At 46.8% G+C, this 23893-nt stretch overlaps 1 protein-coding gene across 1 annotated transcript in view; it reads right to left on the reverse strand.

The window, feature by feature from the left end:
* Positions 1–23893, reverse strand: part of MDGA2 (MAM domain containing glycosylphosphatidylinositol anchor 2) — a 372105-nt gene that overhangs the window by 314863 nt on the left and 33349 nt on the right. The window lies entirely within an intron of this gene.

The following is a 23893-nucleotide window of genomic DNA, read 5'->3' on the forward strand; positions in this document are numbered from 1 at the left end:
GGAGGGGAGGGGGAGGGGAGGGGGGATCACTCAGAAGGGTGGTGGAAGTGGGTGATTGACTGACTGATAGCTGTTGATGACCGAAAACGACTGCAAATGGTTTTGCATGAAAAAGCAAGGGTTGAGATGGCTGAAGATCGCTTATCATGTATAATGAGATAAGAATCCGATATCTCTGTTCAAACCAGGTCCCTCCATGGTTTTGAGCTTGGTGATAAGTTGTAATTCAGCAACTTCTCTTTCCAGTCTATTTCTGAAATTCTTTTGTAGTAAGACAGCTACTTTGAGATCTTGTATAGAATGTCCTGGGAGATTGAAGTGTTCTCCTACTGGTTTTTCTGTCTTCTGGTTCCTGATGTCAGATTTATGTCCATTTATCCTTTGATGTAGGGTTTAGCCTGTTTGTCCAATATAGAGAGCTGAAGGGTACTGTTGGCATTTGATAGCATACACAATGTTAGAAGATGAGCAATTAAATAGTCCTGAGATGGTATGTTGGATGTTGTTGGGGCCAGTAATGATGTTGTCCGGGTGTATGTGGCAGCAAAGTTGGCATCTGGGTTTATTGCAGGCTCTGGTACCAGTGTCCATGTTAAGTCTGGTGGTTGTATTATTGTGGGTATGTTTAGCCTGGAGAAGAGAAGGTTAAGGGGTGATATGATAGCCATGTTCAAATATATGAAAGGATGTCATATAGAGGAGGGTGAAAGGTTGTTTTCTGCTGCTCCAGGGAACAGCAATGGATTCAAACTACAAGAAAGAAGCTTCCACCTAAACATTAGGAAGAACTTCCTGACAGTAAGAGCTGTTCGGCAGTGGAATTTGCTACCAAGGAGTGTGGTGGAGTCTCCTTCTTTGGAGGTCTTTAAGCGGAGGCTTGACAGGCATATGTCAAGAATGCTTTGATGGTGTTTCCTGCTTGGCAGGGGGTTGGACTGGATGGCCCTTGTGGTCTCTTCCAACTCTACGATTCTATGATTCTATTCTATGATTCTATGTCATAAGAAGAGCCTGCTGGATCAGGCCAATGGCCCATCAAGTCCAGCATTCTGGTCCCACTGGGGTCAACCAGAGGCGGCAATGGAAAACCTGCAAGCAGGACTCAGGCACAAGAGAACTCTCCTTTCCTGTGGCTTCGAGCAACTGGTATTCAGAAGCATTGCTGACTCCAGCTGTGGAGGCAGAGCAGAGCCATCACGGCCCCCCACAAGCTCTGAGGGACAGTGGACCGGCCCCCTGCTGAGAAAGTTTGCCCACCCCTGCTCCACCGGCTTCAAAGCAGAGTTCATTGACACTGTGGTCATGTGGTTTCTATTCTTATACCTCACATTTTGGCCAGAAGATCTTCCATGCAGAGCTGATCTATATGTGTGCCGACAGACTGAGGTGGGCGTCGCTGTTGTTTTTGGCAGTGTTGAAATGCACCCACCACCCCTTTAGTCAAATTGGAGGAAGCTTCTTTTGAGCACTTTCAGAGAATTCTCCTAATAATCAAACTTTGCCATCCCTCCGAATCGATTTCTGTGGCGGATCTCAGGGATGTTGGCAGATGGCCAGATCCGATGGCCTCCAGAGTATCTTCCTGTCATCCCATTCACTGTGCGAATGGCAATTTTTTGAAAATGCTCCTGTGACTCATCCCGGCTGACGATTAGCACAATTAAAGGGTTATGGGGAAATGTGTGCGTTTTTCCCCTCCTGCAAAAGCACTGGTTTTTATCCAATAATTCAAAACTGAGGAACTCGTGGTACACCCACAGTTCTGATATTTGGATTTCTCTATCCTACTCCCGAGGAAGTAGCTCAGTGACAGAGCATCTTCGTCGCATGCAAAGGATCTCAAGTTCAACCTGCAACATCTCCATGTCGGAAAGTCCCCTGACTGAAAGAAAGCCTAGATAGCAGCTGCCTGTCAGAGTTGACAGAACTGAGCTAGATGGACTAGTGGCCTAACGTGCTATGAGGCAGCACCCTATACTATTTTGATGGCATGTATTTATTCATGCCCTGCCTTTTTCCCTGATGTTACTCAAGGGGGCTTACAGATAAAAAGAAGAACAGCAAAAAAAAAGGGAGGATCACTAAAAAACAATTAAACAGTCATGGATGCTTTAGCTGAGATTCCTACATTGCAGGGGGTTGGACCAGATGACCCCGGGGGTCCCTTTCAACTCCACAAGTCTACGATTGATAGAATTAAAGCTATATACTTATAACTATATACTTATTGGGACCCAGGTGGTGCTGTGGGTTAAACCACAGAGTCTAGGGCTTGCTGATCAGAAGGTCGCTGGTTCGAATCCCTGCAACGGGGTGAGCTCCCGTTGCTCGGTCCCAGCTCCTGCCCACCTAGCAGTTCGAAAGCACATCAAAGTGCAAGTAGATAAATAGGGACCGCTCTGGCGGGAAGGTAATCGGCGTTTCCGTGCGCTGCTCTGGTTCGCCAGAAGCAGCTTTGTCATGCTGGCCACATGACCCGGAAGCTGTCTGCAGACAAACACCAGCTCCCTCGGCCTATAGAGCAAGATGAGCGCCGCAACCCCAGAGTCGGACACGACTGGACCTGATGGTCAGGGGCCCCTTTACCTTTACCTTTACTTATAGAAAATATATTAACACCTTACCAATGATTACAATAAAAACAGCACGGCACCAACCACTTCACTAAAAGCAGTAAGTTCCCCAAAGGCTGATGGGACAAGAAAGACTTCATCTGCCGGCAGAAGGACAGCAAAGATGGAGCCAGTCTGGCTTGTCTAGGCAGGGAGTTCCAAAGTTGCCTAAGAGCAGCCACCACCGAGAAGGCCCTCTCCTGCCTCCTCTCCAAGTGTGCCTGTGAGGGAAGCAGGACCAAGAAAAGAGCCTATGCCCATATCTGAGGACAGGGTGTCAGATGTATGGAGCTGCCTTTTTCCAATTTTATATCCCACCTTTCCATCAAGGGACTCAATGGACATCCAGCAAAGCTGAATGTTGAAAGATTCAGGACAGATAAAAGGAAGTCCTTCTTCATGCAGCACAGAGTTAAACTAGGGGACTCTCTTCCACAGGAGGCAGTTGTGTTCTGCCAACTTGTTGCAGATATGAATATTGCCCAGTTTGAAGCGAATGGAAGCATAAATACGGTCTCCTTTTATAATAAATCATTGTTCAGACCCATAAAAATATTTTTCAAATTTTTACTGGCAGAACTCTTTAAAATAAAACAGAGTACATCAAATGATACATCCAAAATATCCATTCAATGTATTGTGTTGTCCAACACAGGCTCAGCATCTTAGAAAATATGAAATAATCCAAACAGACCTAAAAGCAAAGGTCTCTCCAACGCCTGCATTCCAGGTCTCCAGGCTGTTTAATCTGCCTTCAGGAGAGCTTCAGATTTTACATCTTCAATCCACTGAGTTTGGGAGGAAAACTCAAAGACAACTCCTTTCAAAATGGAGATGTGCAACCCAATTCCTCTCACATGATCTAAGGTTACAACACTCACATGTTAGCTACCAGAGAACAATCAGTTAGTTAATCATAAACTTAGCAAGAGCTCAAAATGCTCTCCTCGGCTTTAATATAGCCCCATGGGGGGGAGGGGACAACCCATGTTAAACCTTTTCACCAATACACATTTAGTCATTCACCTTTTAAACGTTCGTTAATACACATACATTTGTCATTTCTGTGCGCATTAAACCATTATACTTAACACAACATGCATGGCTTTAAAAGAGGATTGGATGAATTCGTGGAGGAGGAGAGGGCTATCAATGGCTACTAGCTACAGTCAGAGGCAGCAATGCTGAGGACCACAGGATGGGAGAATGCTCTGAGGCTCAGGTCCTGCTTATGGGCTTTCCAGAAGAGGCATCTGTTTGAATCATAGAGTTGGAAGAGACCACAAGGGCCATCCAGTCCAACCCCCTGCCAAGCAGGAAACACCATCAAAGCATTCTTGACATATGGCCATCGTGAGAACAAAATGCTGGACAAGATGGGCCAGTGGCTTGATCCAGAAGGCTCTTCTTACATTCTAATATACCGGGAAAGAATTATCCATCCAGTTAGGTGTTTCCTATGCTCCCCCCACCTTCCTTGGCTCTCTTGCTTGGACAAGTGAGAAGCGCTTGCTGTTCAGTCTGCCTTTCATTTCACATACGGAATTTGTGTGGAGAGGGTAACAACGTTTAGATTTCTGAAGAAGTGTGCATGCACACGAAAGCTCATACCAAAATAAAAACTTAGTTGGTCTTTAAGGTGCTACTGACGGAATTTTTTTATTAGATTTCTAGGCATTGAGTTACAGGAGGATCTGTCCTGGAGTGTTAATACAAGGGGGCTTGTGAAGAAGGCGCAGCAGAGACTGTATTTTTTGAGAATCTTAAGGAAAAACCATCTTCCACAAAAGCTGCTGCTTGCCTTCTATCACTGTGCCATACAGAGCGTGCTCACGTACGGTTTATGTGTGTGGTACTTCCCAGGACAGAGCAGGGCTGTGTAGAATTATTAAAACAGCAGAGAGCATTATTGGCTGCTCACTCACCACCTTAGAACAAATTTACACCACCAGGTGCCATAGAAAAGCACTAGATATATCAAGAGATCCAACGCACCCTGGTCACCATTTCTTTCAGCTCCTGCCATCGGGACGGAGATATAGAACAATGCAGGCAAGAACGAGCCGTCTCAGGAACAGTTTCTTCTCTAGAGCAATTTTGGCCTTAAATGGAAAGCCTGGACTTTGAAGTCATCTTATTTTACTTGTTATTTTGTATTATGTTTACTGTTTATAATTAGGTTTTTGTAATTTTGGATTATGCGGAATGCTTTATCTGAGTGGATGTAGCAACCGAGTAATTTCGTTGTCCCCACAAGGGGACAATGACAATAAAGATATCTTACACACAGACACACACACACAGACACACAGACACACACACACACACACAGGCTCTCTGACTGCGTCACATGGCAGCCCAGAACTACGGAGGCCAATCTGTGGGCAGATTGACATTTGGTCCTTTCCAACCCCTGTGCAAATGCTGTGCTTCTTAAATTTGACTTTGCCATCTGTGACACTAAACCCGGAATCGAGCAAAACGAATTCGAAAAATAGCACACTGGGCAGGTAAAAATAGCTCCCAGAGTTCCTTATCAGCCCCCTGGCTCCTTCCGAAAAGTTGTGCCTGTATTATTCATCCGGCTTTTAAAAAGATTGAGTGAATTGAAAGGAAACAAAAGGAAGGAAACCTGTGGCAAACAGGGGAATGGATGCTTATGCTACTGCCAGGAGTCCATAGCCTTTTCTTCTTCCATTCAGAAGCAAAATCTATGAATGTTTGGTTGGAACTCTTGCAGTCTCCCTCAATGCAGAAGTGTGTTCAATGTACCTGAGATGCAACCTCCAGGTGTTCATACCAGGTGGAATGCACCAAAACAAAGACATCCGCCTTCAAGATGGGAGGGGAGGGAAATGTTGACAATCTCTCTCTCTCTCTTTTTACTAAAATGCCAAAACCATATTCACAGAGTTGGGGAAGTGAGACCTTAACTCAGTATAGAAATGGGTTGCATTTTGCATGAATCCACATGTGCCAAATTAATGATAGCATGTTGTTGTTTAGTCGTTTAGTCGTGTCCGACTCTTCGTGACGCCATGGACCAGAGCACGACAGGCAACTCCTGCCTTCCACTGCCTCCTGCAGTTTGGTCAAACTCATGTTCGTAGCTTCGAGAACACTGTCCAACCATCTCGTCCTCTGTCGTCCCCTTCTCCTTGTGCCCTCCATCTTTCCCAACATCAGTGTCTTTTCCAAGGATTCTTCTCTTCTCATGAGGTGGCCAAAGTATTGGAGCCTCAGCTTCACGATCTGTCCTTCCAGTGAGCACTCAGGGCTGATTTCCTTTAGAATGGATAGCATACAAACTCCTTTCTCCTCAAGGCCAGGCAGATGAAAATATTAGAAGACCAAACACTTTTCTCTCCTAACGAAAGACGCCAAGGGGTTTGCTCTCACGCGCACAGTGTGTGCCACAAACAAATCACATGCGTCCCTCCTGTCTCTGACGGGTTGGCATGTGGAAGATGGAGCAGAGGGTTGGGCCTGAACCAATGGATACAAATGTCAAGGATGGAGAGTCCAACTCAATGTTAGGAGGAAGCTTCTGGCAGTAAGAACTGTTTAACTGTGGGATGGACTACTTCAGAAAGCAGAATCATAGAATTGTAGGGTTGGAAGGGAACCATGGGTCATCTAGTCCAAACTTCTGCAATGCAGGGACCACTTAAAGATGAAAGGGTGCAGATTTTGAAAGGAAGGCTCCTCCACTGGAGGTTTTTAAGAAGGGGTTGAACTATGGCCATCTTTCAGGGATTCTTTAAGTGTGATTCCTGCATCACTGGGGCTTGGGCTAGATTTGTCAGCTATGTTCCTTTACTGACAGGGAAGGAGAACACAGGCATAGAGAGAAAGTACAGTAGATAGAATTGATGCTTTTGAATTCTGGTGCTGGAGGAGACTCTTGAGAGTCCCATGGACTGCAAGAAGATCAAACCTATCCATTCTGAAGGAAATCAGCCCTGAGTGCTCCCTGGAAGGACAGATCGTGAAGCTGAGGCTCCAATACTTTGGCCACCTCATGAGAAGATAAGACTCCCTGGAAAAGACCCTGATGTTGGGAAAGATGGAGGGCACTAGGAGAAGGGGACGACAGAGGACGAGATGGTTGGACAGTGTTCTCGAAGCTACCAACATGAGTTTGACCAAACTGCGGGGGGCAGTGGAAGACAGGAGTGCCTGGTGTGCTATGGTCCATGGGGTCACGAAGAGTCGGACATGACTAAACGACTAAACAACAACAACAGTAGATAAGAGTGGAAAGCAGAGCGGAGGGCGAAGCAGCAGGGAGCAGCCTTAACTTGATCTCTGGACACAGGGAAAATGAAAGAATGCAACTTGTTAGCTCGGACAATGACACACATACAGGGAGTGCCCTCTCCAAAATCTCATAGGGTCATGAGACTGGCCGAGAAGTGCGTAAAGGAAAGGAAGAGAAGGTGGGAGTCTTCCTGTTGGGGGGAAAGGGGGCGGAGCTCAGTTCTGGCACCTGTGCTATCTGAGGATGATGGAGATTAGCTGACCTCCAACCGGGGCTTTTTCATGTGGATAATAAATCTGAAATAACTGCCGGAGTCATCTCGCGTGTGATATGGGAGAGACCCAGTCCATTACAAGATTACTCTTTGGGCCCTTAAAACCCTATGATTCTATAAGCCACCCTGGGAAGTGGAAGGAGCACAGGACAACATTCCCAAAGGCCAGTCAGCAAGGCTCCATTTGGCCTCACTCTGGACTGAGGTTTCCCATCCCTCCCTAGGCTATGTGGCAGGAAAGACGAAAACTCCACAGAACTAAGTCAACAGGGGCTACCCAGCTCTTTTCATAGAATCACAATCGTAGAACTGTAGAGCTGCAAGAGACCTCAGGGGTCATCTGCTCCAACTCCCCTGCAATGCAGGATCATGATGACCCAAAACACCACCTGGAAAGTCTCTATGTTAGGCAGGCTCCTCACAATCTTTCCCAGTACCATACTGAACAGCAATACCAAGACTGCTGAAAACATTGCAGCAACATGAAAGGTGAAGGCACTTCATTCCGCCATGCTCCCCGTTTTAAGGGGAGATTGGCTTTGTTTTTCCCTGCAGTGCAGAACATAAGCTCTGACACCGATCGTTAAGTGTAATAATTAGATTGGTTTTGTGTTGCAATTTTCGCATTCAATCACAATTAGTTCAGAAAGGATCCATGCTAAACTAAGGCAACCCTATTATCATTCCGCAGAAGCAAAGCTTTCTCAAAACAGGATGGGAAACACACAAGAGGGACAGCAGCACCTTCAGTGCCTGCGGGATGAATCATAGAATCATAGAATCCAATAGAGTTGGAAGAGACCACAAGGGCCATCCAGTCCAACCCCCTGCCAAGCAGGAAACACCATCAAAGCATTCTTGACATATGCCTGTCAAGCCTCTGCTTAAAGACCTCCAAAGAAGGAGACTCCACCACACTCCTTGGCAGCAAATTCCACTGCCGAACAGCTCTTACTGTCAGGAAGTTCTTCCTAATGTTTAGGTGGAATCTTCTTTCTTGAAGTTTGAATCCATTGCTCCGTGTCCGCTTCTCTGGAGCAGCAGAAAACAATCTTTCTCCCTCCTCCATATGACATCCTTTCATATATTTGAACATGGCTATCAGATCACCCCTTAACCTTCTCTTCTCCAGGCTAAACATACCCAGCTCCCTAAGCCGTTCCTCATAAGGCATCGTTTCCAGGCCTTTGACCATTTCGGTTGCCCTCCTCTGGACACGTTCCAGTTTGTCAGTATCCTTCTTGAACTGTGGTGCCCAGAACTGGACACAGTACTCCAGGTGAGGTCTGACCAGAGCAGAATACAGTGGTACTATTACTTCCCTTGATCTAGATGCTATACTCCTATTGATGCAGCCCAGAATTGCATTGGCTTTTTTAGCTGCTGCATCACACTGCTGACTCATGTCAAGTTTGTGGTCTACCAAGACTCCTAGATCCTTTTCACATGTACTGCTCTCAAGATAATGTCCTCTTGAATATCAGTTCAGCTGAACAGCCTGAAACGCACAAAGAAAGTCTGGTTTGGGGTGTTCCTTCCATGCACTTCTATCCTTTTTGGCCATTGGTGGTTGGGGCTGTTGGGAGTTGGCGGTCCAGCACAGGAGGGCACCATGTTGACTACCACAACTCCTCATCCCTTTCCAACCCAGGCGGACTACTGATAACGTACAAGTCGCCAAGCAGCCAAAGTATTACAAAAGGGCTTGGATCCAACTGATCAACACCATCAAAATTAACGAACCTAAGTCAGTCACATCTATTAATTCCATTAAGTCTACTCCGTATAGGACAAATGTTGGAGGCAGGCTAGGATCTCTGCTAGAGCCAAGCCAAACAGATCTTCAAAAACAAATGTCAAGGAAAACCCCACCGTGACAAGACAGCAGGCAAAAGGAAGCTAATGAACAGTACCTATCGGCTGCTGTACTGCTGCAAGACATTGATTTCCAAACCATAGTCCTGGGAGAACCCAGAGATTGTTAGATGCTTTTCAGGGGCTATGAAAGAATGGTGACTGGGAGAGGCTGCCGAGACCACATAACACCGGTCTTGAAATACCTACATTGGCTCCCAGTACATTTCCAAGCACAATTCAAAGTGTTGGTGCTGACCTTTAAAACCCCAAAGGTCCTGTATACCTGAAGGAGCATCTCTACCCCCGTCGTTCAGCCCGGACACTGAGGTCCAGTGTCTAAGGCCTTCTGGGGGTTCCCTCCCTGCGAGGAATGAGGTTACAGGGAACCAGGCAGAGGGCCTTCTCGGTAGTGGCGCCCACCCTGTGGAACGCCCTCCCATCAGATGTCAAAGAGATAAACAACTTTCTGACATTTAGAAGACAGCCCTGTTTAGGGAAGTTTTTAATGATTGACGTTTTAATGTATTTTTAATCTTTGTTGGAAGCTGCCCAGAGTGGCTGGGGAAACCCGGCCAGATGGGTGGGGTACAAATATTATTATTATTATTATTATTATTATTATTATTATTATTATTATTAGTGCATTGCTGGATCAGGCCAGTGGCCCATCTAGTTGCTGCTCCAGAGAAGCGGACACGGAACAATGGATTGAAACTACAAGAAAGAAGATTCCACCTAAACATTAGGAAGAACTTCCTGACAGTAAGAGCTGTTCGGCAGTGGAATTTGCTGCCAAGGAGTGTGGTGGAGTCTCCTTCTTTGGAGGTCTTTAAGCGGAGGCTTGACAGGCATATGTCAAGAATGCTTTGATGGTGTTTCCTGCTTGGCAGGGGGTTGGACTGGATGGCCCTTGTGGTCTCTTCCAACTCTACGATTCTATGATTCTATTCTATGATTCTAGTTTAGTATCCTCTACTCACAATGGCCAACCAGATGGCTGTGGGAAAGCCACAGGATCTGAGCACGAGAGCCCCCTCTCCTCCCATAATCTCCAGCAGCTGGCATTCGGCAGCATTTCTGCCCCGGCCATGAGGGCAGAGCCTAGCCATCCTGGCTAGTAGCCATCGATAACCTTCTCCTCCATGAAGTCATCCAATCCCTCTCTTAAAAGAATGCCGCACCATTAAAACATAAATGGAAGACATGAAGCATTGGCATAAATAGCAGTTGGCTGAGGGGCGTATGACAAGATATCCATTTTGCTCATCAGCTGCGAGTGCTGAATCAGCAGGTTGCTAAGAGGAAATAATCAGAGGGATGTCAGGCGCCTGTTTCAGACCCACCGGCAATGGCCACTCGCAGAAAGAGCCTGTCAGGCATGGCAGCTGACATGAGACTTCCTGCACAAGGCCATTCATCGTGGATTGGACACTGTCTCGTCCCACCCTTCCCCCAGCAGGCCAGGATCCAAGAACAAGAGCAACTCTCCCCTCCTGGGATTCCCAGCGGCTGACATTCAGAAGCATCGCTGCCTTTGTCTGTTGAGGCAGAGCTGAGCCATCGTGGCTAACAGCCATCAATAGCCCCCTCTGCCACGAATTTCCCTAACCAGAGGAAGATTTAGGGCAGTGTGCCTGGTTCTGCAGCACTGGGCACTGAGCCTAGGGGGCGCTGCATGACACTGCAACTATGGCACAGGGAAATGGGGAGAACAGAAGGGGAGAGGTGTTGGGGTGTGTGTGTGTGTGTTTGTGTGTGTGTGTGTGTGTGTGTGTGTGTGTGTGTGTGTGTGTGTGTGTGAATTTTGGCCTCACACGGGGAGCTGCTGAAATTTGGAAGACTAAAGTCTGCTCCTGACCTAATCCTCTTTCTAAAGCCACGGTCACCAGAATAAACCATAAAACTTGGCTGGAAAAAGGGGGAAATGAATGAAAAAGTAATTTTGCAAAATGAAAATAAAATAGAGCAATGAAATAAGCTGCACACCATACGGCTTTTGTTCCCTCACACACCTCTAAAGGCTGGTCCAGCCACTGGACTAGTTGCTTTCTGAATTTCACTCCTCAGCCAAAGTTCTTCCCCTGCAACTCCTTGTTTGCAATCTTTATTTAGAACTTGCGTAAGAGGAGCCTTATTTTAAACATTAAAACCTCCGGCATTTCAATACGAGATCCCAGTGCGCTGGGTAGGAGAGAACAGCGTTCCTTAAAATAATCCCAATTTGATGCTCTCTGTTCTAATGTTATGGAGATTGGTGAGAAAATGACATCTCAAAACTGATTTCCCTTGAAAATATGTACAGTTAAAAGCACTTCAGCTCGCTGAGGCTCTGCAGAGCAATTTTGTTCACAATGTGCTATAAAAAGCTGAGACGTTGCCACTATTTCAATGTTCGTTAGCAATGATCGTTTAAAGAGCTCGAAGCGATGGGGCATGGAGGGTTTTCCCCCCCTTTTCCTTAATTAAAGTGCCACAGGTAAGGCTTCTATGCAAAATAGGTGTAATCACAATGCTAATAAATAATAATAATAATAATAATAATAATAATAATAATAATAATGCTTTTAATGTGTTTCCTTTAAAAATATATTCTATTTTTGGATTTCCTTTAATTGCAAAGCTTACCCACATGAACATCAGCAGCCAGAGAGAACAGAAGGATCTAGAAAGCCAGTCAGCCAACACTTTGTAGGATCATAGAAAAACAGAATTGTAGAGTTGGAAATTGGAAGACAATCTGAGGGTCACATAGTCCCCTGCAAGGCAGAAATCTCAACCCTGAAAGTCTGTGAATACAGTGCGGCTTGTGATGTTCCCATGAAGCTGGAATATTTCACCACCAGTGAAAGGGGTTGGGAGTGGGAGATATCTGAGCCACCTTCTATGAACAAGAGAAACAGCATAAGAACTGGACCAAAACTGACAAAATGAATTTCAGTGGAGACAACTATAAAGTTCTATACGTAGGCAGAAATAACCATCTGAGAAGGGGACGACAGAGGACGAGATGGTTGGACAGTGTTCTCGAAGCTACGAACATGAGTTTGACCAAACTGCGGGAGGCAGTGCAAGACAGGAGTGCCTGGCGTGCTATGGTCCATGGGGTCATGAAGAGTCGGACACGACTAAACAATTAAACAACAACATATATAGGGTGCCTCCATTCTGCATGTGCAAATGGCTTTAGATACCTATTAGGTCCATAAATTACCACATAGCACATATTCAACACAAAAAACAGTGACAATTTGTTGTTGACAAAGGACAGCTGGACATAGAAAGGGCCCCATTACCTTCAGCTTGGGGCCTCATCAAACCTGGTGGTCTCTAAGGTGCTACAGGAAGGAATTTTTAAAGCATGTGCTCACTCACACTTTCTGCCGCTGGTGTTTAGGGAGCCCAGGTTTGTTGCGAAAGACATCAGGGCAATCTGAACACCTCATTCATTTCATAGCAATGCAAAAAACAAAAGCAAAAAGATATTGCAAAACCATTGTGAGAATCTGGTGTGTTGTGAGATAACCGATCAAGAGAAAGAATGCAGAACAAGGTCTTTTAAAAAATCACGATTGTGCCCTCTGGCAGACAACTGCTTGCAGAATGGGCTCAGGAGGTTGCACACGGCCTTGAGTTCTCGTTGAGTATTTTGTTTTTAAACCTTGAGGGCCATTTCATGTCTGTGGGAGGGCTGTGAGGCTTCAGAACATGAGAGGATCTTGCTGAATCAGGCCATTGGCCCACCTAGTCGTGCATCCTGTTTCTGCAGTGGCCAACCAGATGCCTGGGGGAAAGCCATGAGCAGGATCCGATTGCAAAAGAAGCCCTCTCCCCTCCGGTGGCTTCCACCAACTGGCATTAAGAATCGTGCAGGCAGGGCGGAGCATTGCCTCCCAATCAACTATAATTGTGCAACATGAATCTATGCATCTGCAGGTGAATCCCACCCCCCAAATAGTCTTTAGGTGTTTCCAGGTTACTTTCTGCATCTCCTTTCAAAGTTCCTGGATGCTCTATGCTAGCAAGTGAACCATGGGCTGTGCCGACTCTCCTTGGATACAGGAGAGAGGAGGAGAAGCCTGCGATGTTTTCTTATTCCGACTCACTCCCTGGCTGTACCACCTTAAATCAGCCACAGTAATGTTCGCTTAATGCCTTTGTGTGTTTAATTAATCCCCTCTCCTGGGACTTGCCTCGGGCAGCGAAAATGGCAGCCGCAGAAGAGTTTCTTGCAGTGCATCGCCAGGGCTCCTGCAAGCCATGGTGATATAGATGCAAATTCCTCCTGGTAAACAGGGCAAAAGGTGACTCCATTCCAGTTTATGAAATCCCAGTCCAGGATTCCATCTAATTATAAGATGAAGGTCTCTCCATAGAGCAGCTCTCTTCAGAACAAGAACATAAAAACATAAGAGTCTGCTGCATCAAGCCAGTGGCCCATCTAGTCCAGCATCCTACATACCCTCCAACATTCCTCAGATGAAAATAAGGACATTTCCTCCTCCCTCCCAACTAATCCCCTCGACTCCCCATTTTTGCCCCTCCCCTGAGCATTTCCTATCAGAAGAGAACGCCACCACCACGACACCAACGGGACACAGCACAGACGCCATCCATCAACTCCTTGAAAGATTCCATCAACGGTGTCTCTGAAAATTTTTAAACATCACTTGGGAAGGCAGGCGAACCAATGCCAGTGTACTGGAAGAAGCAAAGATCACCAGGGTTGAAGCAATGATTCTTCAACATCAACTTCGTTGGACTGGTCATGTTGTGCGGATGCCTGATGATCGTCTTCCGAAGCAACTACTCTATTCCAAACTTAAAAATGGGAAGCGTAATGTTGGTGGTCAACAAAAGAGGTTTAAAGACTCTCTGAAGGCAAATCTTTAAAAATGTAGTATAAACACCGACAATTGGGAAACACTGGCCTGCGAGCGCTCCAGTTGAAGAACAGCCTTTGCCAAAGGTGTCGTGGGCTTTGAAGAAACTCGATCTCAAGACACAAGGGAGAAACATGCTAAGAGGAAGGCGCGCTTGGCAAATCCACACTGTGATCAACTCCTGTCTGGAAACCAATGTCCCCACTGTGGAAGGACATGTGGATCCAGAATTGGCCTCCACAGTCACTTACAGACTCATTGTTAAAACTATGTTTATGGAAGACAATCTTACTTGGCTATGAGTGATTGCCAAAGAAGAGAAGAATATTTTATTCTCCACTAGGCTCCCCCTTTCTTCCTGCCCAGGTTGGCCCTGCCCTCTGCCTGCCCTCCAGAGCCATTGCAACATGCAGGGCTGGGCATCAGTGGCCGCAACCTCTCCTCCTCCTCCCCCCCTCTCTCCAGCAGCCACTACAAGCTCCCCATGGAGAGGCCACAGAAGGGGTGCTCCCTCGCAGCCACAGCTGCAACTCGGGACAAGTGCCACCTCATTCTTCTCCTTGAGCTGGGTGGCAGCAGCATTGGCAGGGCCGGTGCGTCCATTTAGGTGAACTAGGCGGTCGCCTAGGGCGCGTAAATGGAGGAGGCACTGGCCAGCCTGCCCCGCAAAACCCCCGCGCCACCGCCGCACTCCCATGGCGCGTGCTCCTCCCGCTTATGGAGAGGACGCTGTGAGCTCCTCAGCAGCTGCAGAGAGCGAGTGAGCGGCGGCGGCGGCGGCAGCGCCCGTAGCTGAAGCCTTCAGCTATGGGCGCTGCTGCTGCCTCCGGCACTCGCTCGCTGCAGCCGCTGAGGAGCTCACAGCGTCCCCTCCATAGGCGGGAGGGTGCTGAGCTCTCCTTTTGGCTTGTGGCGTTGTCATGACGCATGTGCCGGGGGGCGCCAGAAGGCGATTTTGCCTAGGGCGCAAAAAGCTCTAGCACCGGCCCTGAGCATTGGCAAAGGAAATAGTGATATTCTGGGATCAAATCAGAAGCCAGGATGGTTTCTGTCATTCCTGGACTGTCTCTGGAAAATCGGGACACTTGGAGGGGAGGGTGTGCATCGTGTTCTCACAGTGCCTGACCAGATGCCTGTGGGAAATCCACAAGGAAGTTTGAGCACCAAAGCAGCACCGTCTGCTCCAGTGGTTTCCAGAAACTGTTATTCAGAAGCATGGCTGCCTCCAGTTGTGGAGGCAGAGCAGAGCCATCCTGGCTAGTAGCCACCAATAGCCCTCTCCTCCTCTATAAATTGGCCCAACCCTCTTTTCAAGCCACCTAGATTTGGGGCCATCACTGCCTCCTGTGGGAGGGAGTTCCATAGTTTAGGCAAGGGCCCACAAGCCAGCTCACTATCTGGCCAGGTGGGGCTCAGTAGCTCTGGGAGGAGATCTGCGATTCCTCAGCTGGGGCAAGCAGGCCCATCCTAGCCATAGAGGCTAGTGGCGTGGAGAACCACGGCGCCGGGCACTGGAGGGCGCTGGAAGGGTGCTGGAAGGGCGCCAAGTGAGCGCAGGGTTCCGGTGATCTGGCCAGGACTGCGCTCCTTCTCCGAGGACTCCGCGTTGCGCCTCCTTCTCGTTTCCCCAGCGCTGGGTTCCGCTCAGTCGAGCTTCGCCACCAGCGCACGCACAGCGCCCAAGCAGCTCTTGCTGGTCCCACGGTGCGCGTGCTGGTGGCGAAGCTCGACTGAGCAGAACCCAGCGCCGGGGAAATGAGAAGGAGGCGCAGCGCGGAGTCCTCGGAGGTGGCCTCCCGCTGCTGCCGTGGTCCGCTTGGCACTCCCGGGCCCTTGGAGAGGCTCTGGAGGGGGGCGCTGGAGGGACCTAGCGCCAGGGCGCTGGATGGGCTTAAGACGGCCCTGGGAGCAAGCTCAGGTGAGGATCACATTCCTCATCAAGTCCAGATGTTGCCACCACTACGCAAAGTATAAAAGGGCAGCAGAACTGAGGGGCTAGGGCTGCTCAACTTCCCACATTGGTTGGACTATGGCTTAGATGTTCCAGGGAGCTCTTCAGGACTGACCGCCAAATGTCCTGCCCCCTGGCTTGGCCGCAGATGTGGGAACCTGGCCTGACTGCACTTTGGAGCTGTTGGCCTGCCGATCTGCTGGACTGCATGCCTGGATTTGGGGCCACCACGGCCTCCTGTGGGAGGGAGTTCCATAGTTTAGCTGAATCTTCCAGCATCCAGCTTCATTGGGTGTCTACGAGTTCTAGTGTTTGGAGACAGGGAGGAGAACTTTTTTTCCCACGCCAGGCATCAGTTATAGAATCATAGAATCGTAGAGTTGGAAGAGACCACAAGGGCCATCCAGTCCAACCCCCTGCCAAGCAGGAAACACCATCAAAGCATTCTTGACATATGCCTGTCAAGCCTCTGCTTAAAGACCTCCAAAGAAGGAGACTCCACCACACTCCTTGGCAGCAAGTTCCACTGCCGAACAGCTCTTACTGTCAGGAAGTTCTGACAGTTGGTAAGCTTCTCCCATGTCACCTCTCCCTCTCTTTTTCTCTAAACTAAAAACCGCAGGTGCTGCAACCTTTCTTAATGGGAGAGCTCCTCCATACCGTCGATCATTTCCAGTGTTATGGAAGGCCTGTGATCTCAGCTGGTATGGGAAGAACTGCCTCTCTTTCTCCTGAAAGTCCCCCTTTCCAAGTCTCGCCCATCAGAAAACTCATCTCTTCCACGAAGACGCTGGCTTATTTACGATTTCGGAAGATTGATGTCCCACCCTTCAGTTATCAGTAGTTTGGGGGCTGGGGGTGGAGAGAGGGACTATCAGTCACACACAAAAGCAATAAACTCATAAAAAGGCAATGCATTAATAAATCAGACAAATAAAGTCATCTCTCAAGTAAAAGCACCAGGGCGGTGAAGGGGGAGGGGGGAGTACTAGCGGCAGGATGAAAACGTGGGGAAATCAGCCACAGATTAAAAGGCCTGAGAAAACATCAAAATAATATCCTTCCTTCTTCCCAAAGGAGTCCAGAATGGCAATCACTGAAAAGATAGAACAATTTGAACATCTTAAAAATCTGTTCAGGACAATATTTCTGACATGTTAGGATATTGTATACCCTTAGAAGCTGAAATATTTCTACTTGGTGAGCTAAAGGAAAACGTTTGAGAAATAGTTTTCCAGTCCTGTAACTGCTGCTAGGATTATGATAGCCTAAACTGTAGGAAAAGTGCGTCTGCTATTGTATGTGAATGAATGAATGAATGAATGAATGAATGATAATAATAATAATAATAATAATAATAATAATAATAAAGGTCTCTGGAAATAATGACTAAGTTAACATATTATAAAAAGAATACACATGGGGAAAATGGGCATCTTTCATAATGTTTTGGAACAATAAATTCAATGATAATGTTCAAACTTATGTTGCTTTCAGCCTGTTGTAATATTATGAATCCCTCTTTATGGATATTTTTCTGTTTGCTTTATCTAAATTAAATATATATATACAGTGGAACCTCGGTTTATGGACACCTCAGTTTACGAATTTCCGGTTTACGAATGCCGCGGACCCATCTGGAACGGATTAATCCACTTTCCATTACTTTCAATGGGAAAGTTCGCTTCAGTTTATGAACGCTTCAGTTTATGAACAGACTTCCGGAACCAATTGTGTTCATAAACCGAGGTACCACTGTATATATAGAGAGAACAATTTCAGTGCAGACTGGAAGGTATCTCTTCTTAAAAGGCTTGTTGGAAGAGGAAGGTCTTCAGTAGGCCCTCAAAGACAACAGAGATGTTGCCTGTCTAAAGGGAGGTGCCACCACGCGAAAGGCCCCGATTCCTACACTGTGCAGAAGGGACCTCTGGGATAAGATGCAGCTGCAGAAGGTCCTCACCTGCAGAGCCCAGTGATCTCTGAGGGAGTATAAGGGGCAAGGTGATGTTTCAGTTATTTTGGTCCCAAGCTGTCTAGGGCTTTAAGTACCAAAACCAGCACCTTGGACATAGCCCAGTGGAATAAAGAATTTTTAAAAAAATAAGTCCAGTGTGAATAAAAACATGAGCATAGGGCATCAGGTGGGCTTCCCTGGTAGGGCATTTGAAACTTGGATGACACCACAAGAGCTGACAATTCTCACCCACTCAGTCTCCCCCTGCAGGAGCACTTGGAATAGGATGTTATTAAATGCCATTCCAGAGGTTAGGACCCGAACCAGTGGATTCCAATGACAAGGAAAGAGATCCCGGCTCAACCTTAGGAAGACTGTTCTGGTGGTAAGAGATGCTCGACCGTGGGACGGGCTCCCACAAGAGGTTGTGGACTCTCCTTCCTTTGGAGGTTTCCAAGCAGAGGTTGGATGGTCACCTGTCAAGGATGCTTGAGCTGAGATTCCTGCATTGCAGGGGGTTGGACTCGATGGCCCTTGGGGTTCCTTCCAACTCTACAAATCTATGGTTCTAGGATCCCATCCCGATCACTAAGATCTTTGAGGGAATCACCCTTAGTGGTCCTTATGGCTCGGATACATGGCTAGTGTCCACTCCTAACGGCATCAATTAGTTAACCAACCTCACAGGGCCTTTGTGTGGATTAAATGAGAGGGGGGGGAAACCACCTATACCACCTTGAGCTGTTGGGATGAAAGGTTTGGAGGTGAAATAAATAAGTAAATAAATAAATACAATGTTGGGGGTCCTGTGAGCCTCCATATGTTGTAGGACTCCAACTCCCACCGGCCATATTCAGCCTGGCCAATGGCAAGGGATGATGGGAGTTTTAGCCCAGAAGAATCTGGAGAGTTGGAAGCAGCAGCCATCCCTCACCTGTCTCTTGCTTCCCTGCTTGGATGAGGTGACTGAATGCCTTGTGTCTGTGGGGAGGAGGGGGCCTTACTCTGAGCACAAGTAAACATTCAGCTAATGAGCCTCTTCCAAGGGACCATCAGCCCACTGACTCTTGCAAGAGCAAAGTTAATGAGGTTTGGGTGAGAAAGGCATCCTCCATTATAAATGGAGCACGGCAGCCTTCAGAACTTAAACACATAGAACAGAAACCAGTGCGAGTGTTTTGCTTGTTCCTTGCAACATCGCTTTTCATTCTTCTCTACCCGAACTTTTCGAAATGATCAGAATTTTTGCATGCAACTCAAATGGAAACATCAGAGCTGGGGGTGGGGAGGAGGGATCCTCTAGGCCCTGAAAAATTTGCAGTGTAAATCCAAAGCACCTCTTTGCAAAAACTGCAAATAAATGACAGCCTAACTTAAGAATATAGCCTGCTGGATCAGGCCAATGGCCCATCTAGTCTTATTAATGGTTCCTTGTGAACCTGGGAAAAAGTGACAATTGGGGTGCCACAGGGTTCTGTCCTGGGCCCGTTGTTGTTCAACAACTTTAAAAACAACTTGGCTGAAGGTAGTGAGGGGATGCTCATCAAATTTGCAATGACACATAACTGACCTGCTGGGAGCCAGAAAGGCCCTGCTCTGCCTCTCTCCACCTGGCTTGGGACGGGGCCTGACTGGTTCCATAAAGGAGTGCTGCTGCTCGACAGAGAGGGCTCCTTTTTAAATTGTTTTTTTTAATCTATGTCATTTTAAATTGTTATTGAGAATAATGTTGTATTTTTAGTTTTAGATTTTATGATTTATGTGGAAATTGTTTTCCACTTGGTTGTGTACCTTTTGATGTGTTTTATTGATTGTTTATGACTTTCTTATGTTGGTAATTATGTAAACCTTGTCATGCTGTAAGCCGCCTTGAGCATTGTTTTAACTATGGAAAGGCGGCATACAAATAAAACGATGATGATGGTGGTGGTGGTGGTGATGGTGATGGTGGGAGGGATAGCCAAAATGGCAGAAGACAGAATCGGGATTCAAGATGATCTTAACAGATTGGAGAACTGAGCCCGAAACAAACAAAATAAATTTCAGTAGAGACAAATGCAAAGTTCTGCACTTAGGCAGGAAGAACCAGCTGCACAAATATAAGACGGCGACAGCTGGATTGCCAGTAAGTAGTAGACCACAAATTTAACATGAGTCAACAGTGAGATGCAGCAACCAAAAAAGCTAATAGACTTTACTTTATCAGTCCTGAACCTTCCAGCATTCAGCTTCATTGAAAGTACACAAGTTCCACTGTTAGGAGAGACAGGAGAAAAACAGCATTTCTCTATCCACTTTCGCGATGCATATAATTTTATAATTTTCTTTCATGTCATCTTTTAGAGCAGGCATCCCCAAACTTCGGCCCTCCAGATGTTTTGGACTACAATTCCCATCTTCCCCAACCACTGGTCCTGTTAGCTAGGGATCATGGGAGTTGTAGGCCAAAACATCTGGAGTTTGGGGATGCCTGTTTTAGAGGGGATGGCTAAACCAAAAGTTCAGGGGATCAGAGAGAGAAAGGAAAGTGAGAACACAATATCCTCCTGGCCAACTTATGCAAGGAAGGACAATTAAGGGATGGTACCATGTTTTATGAGACAACGCTATCTGCCAAACCCCAGTGGTGTGCTCCACCATTTCACACCTTAATGGATTTATCTTCTCGTAAGAGTTAGTGCACCTGAAACTCTTTGCTCGGTCCAAGAGTCAGATGAGTTATTTCACTTATCCTTGCTTTCGTCCCACCCGGCGACCTTCCAGAGTAACCAGGAAGGTCTGTTCATATATCAACATAATCTGTGCGTGCTTGGCTGTGATGGGGAAGATGAAGGTTACCTGCCGTTGGTAGAAACCCATCCAAGATAAAGGTTGGCTCGCTAAGCTAATTTACAAGAAGGAAGGGGCCCCAGAGTGCCCCACTTCACAGAAGACAGAAAGGTCATGGGGGGGGAGGAAAGGTACTGTATATTCCTGCGTGTAAGACTACTTTTTAACCCAGGAAAATCTTCTCAAAAGTCATGGGGGATGGTCTTATACGCCGGGTCGTATTTCTTATACTGCAAGTATACCCCAAACTCTATATTTTAACTGGAAAAGTTGGGGGTCGTCTTATACGCCCAGTCGTCTTATATGCCGGAATATACGGTACTTATGGGGTAAAGGTAAAGGTAAAGGGACCCCTGACCATTAGGTCCAGTCGTGGCCGACTCTGGGGTTGCGCGCTCATCTCGCATTATTGGCCGAGGGAGCCGGCGTATAGCTTCCAGGTCATGTGGCCAGCATGACAAAGCCGCTTCTGGCAAACCAGAGCAGCACATGGAAACACCGTTTACCTTCCCGCTGTAGCGGTACCTATTTATCTACTTGCATTTTGACGTGCTTTCGAACTGCTAGGTTGGCAGGAGCTGGGACCAAGCAACGGGAGCTCACCCCGTCACAGGGATTCGAACCGCCGACCTTCTGATCAGCAAGCCCTAAGCTCAGTGGTTTAACCACAGCGCCACCTGGGTCCCACTTATGGGGAATGGGGAGCAATTATCTGAGAGACCCAATACACTATGGACCTTCTATTGACTCAGACTTCCTGAGACACATACTTTGCCATTTCACATACCAATGGATTTATACCTGAAAGTCTTTGTGTGATGAGGTGCCATATATTCAAGGAGGTCAATCTAGCCCCGAGGTGGCCAGTTTCCAAACCCCAAAACTGGGGTCTTCTCCATCCAACTGCCCAATACTATCAAGGGAAGTCATAGTACTCCTCTATTCTGTCTTGGTCAGACCCCAGTTCTAGACCCAGTTTAAGAAGGATATCGTCAAGCTTGGAAGGTGTGCAGAGGAGAGCAACCAAGATGATCGAGGGTCTGGAGACCATGCCTTATGAGGAACGGTTGAGGGAGTTGGGTATGTTTAGCCTGGAGAAGAGGACTGAAAGGAGTCTTCAAATATCTAAGGAAAAGATGGAGGAAGCTTGCTTTCTGCTGCTTCCGAAGATAGGACCAATGGATTCAAATGACAAGAAAGGAGATTCTGACTCAACATTAGGAAGAACTTTCTGATAGCAAGAGCTGTTTGACAGTTTGACAGGCTCCCTCAGAAGGTGGTGGACTCTCTTTTCCTGGAGGTTTATAAACTGAGGTTGGATGGCCTTCTGCCAGGGTTTCTTTAGCTGTAACACTTACATTGCAGGGGGTTGGACCACTGGCTTTTGGGGGGTCCCTTCCAACTCTGTGGCTTTGTGATTATTTTTTCATCTGAAGATAATTGTATCTGAAAGTTCATCTCAGACTCTCTGTTCAGTATTCCTACTGTTATTATTTCAGGCTTGCAATGTGCCACACATGATCAATGTATGTACATAGCGGAAGGAAAACTCTTGCCTTTTCTGTTTGCAAGGGGAATTTATCGCTGCATATGCTATCTAACATTTAAGTCACCTAGAACCTGACAGATGGAAGACATAAGCCATTCTGTTTCAGTGTACAAACCTTTCCCCCAACTGTTCACCTGGAAAGAACCCTCTGCTCGCCATAGGCGAATGTCTCCATAGATACCTGGCACACCATTCTTAGCCCTTCAGATATGCTAATGTGATTTCTTTCTCCCCAGTGCCTGCCTTGGCCGTAAACTGTTGCCCACTGTAGCAGATGGGCTTCGGTCTGTTTACGAAGGGGCTATTTATGGTGTCGTCATTTACACGAGAACAGGAAATGCAGCAACATTTCCATACAGAAGCGTGTGGCAACCTACCCTGTTTGCTGCCTTCCAATTCAAGTACATTTCATGCTGAGGAAGCCTCCTCTTAATGAGAAAGTCTACATAATTAACCCAGATTAATTTAGGGTGTACATTTAATACACAGAGCTTAATCTGTGCTAAACCCTCCTAAACCTCCAGACCGGCACCCGTTGTAGATTAGCAGGCCCTCCTCTGAGCCAAGATTAATGCTGTTTTAAACTGAATTAAGGGTAGCTGAAGGAAAGGGGACTTCTAATCTATTCCTCGTGCTCTGCAGGCATCGGACTTCACCATGGGTGGGCAGTGTCGAAATCCTGCGCGCCTCTGTCTGTTCTAAGCCAAAACATTTCAAGAAGCAACCATTTCAGATATTTCTCTAGGAGCCCAATTTGAGCAGAAACCTTGAACATCTGCACAGTGGGGACGGAGGGGGGCAACTACTGTTTCCTGAACCAAGATTTTTTGAAAATCCCATTGACCAACTGCAACATGGTGATCTTCCAGGATCCAGCTCTTACTCAAGTGGGTTTTGGAAGGATGAGAAAGAAGAGGGCTCATCTCAGCACAATCTCCCTTCATATTTTTCTTTTTGACAGCCAGGGCTTCTGCCGGTGAGGTCTACATAGGGATATTTGGTTCTAATACTCCTTTATATTTTACCCAGATCTTATATAGCGATTTTCTTATAATGGGATTCAAAAATCCCTTGTGTACCCTCACCTTTTCACAAATTAGATAAGCGTGTCAACCATACCAGTTATCAAAAACCCTCTAGGACTAGCACATCTGTATCTCTTAAGGTAATCCAATCTTTAATCCTTTTTTAATTATTATTTTTCAAGTGTAGCACACTAATAAAAAGTTTGTTGAAATTAGTATGACAATAAAATAATAAAAAGCGGCATTGATGTCATCCAAAAAACAAACAAACCTAGTCTGTTAACCCAAGTCAATGAACAGACACAATCATTTTTTAAAAAAATAATAATAATCAGTCTTCATTGTCATTTGTACCTATGGAGATCGCTAGTTATTTTGGATACCACTGTATCATTCCCCAGTTATCCCAGAACTGTAGAATTGTTGCGATGGAAAGGTCTTCTAGTCCAACCCCCTCCAGTGGTTTATCACTTGCTTTGACACCTTATTTCATTTCCAGTGCATATTTTATTCTGGATTCTGTGTTTACACCGGCAAGCTAACACCACATGGGAGTTGAGCAGGGCTGCCTTGACCTCCCATGCTTCCTATAAATATGTGAGCCCTGGAAGGAACATCTCCACCCCCATCGTCCATCCCAGATACGGAGGTCCAGCGCCGAAGGCCTTCTGGTGGTTCCCTCCCTGCGAGAAGCCAAG

Source organism: Zootoca vivipara, chromosome 1 (assembly GCF_963506605.1).
Source record: "Zootoca vivipara chromosome 1, rZooViv1.1, whole genome shotgun sequence".
In the NCBI taxonomy this organism is placed as follows: Eukaryota; Metazoa; Chordata; class Lepidosauria; order Squamata; family Lacertidae; genus Zootoca; species Zootoca vivipara.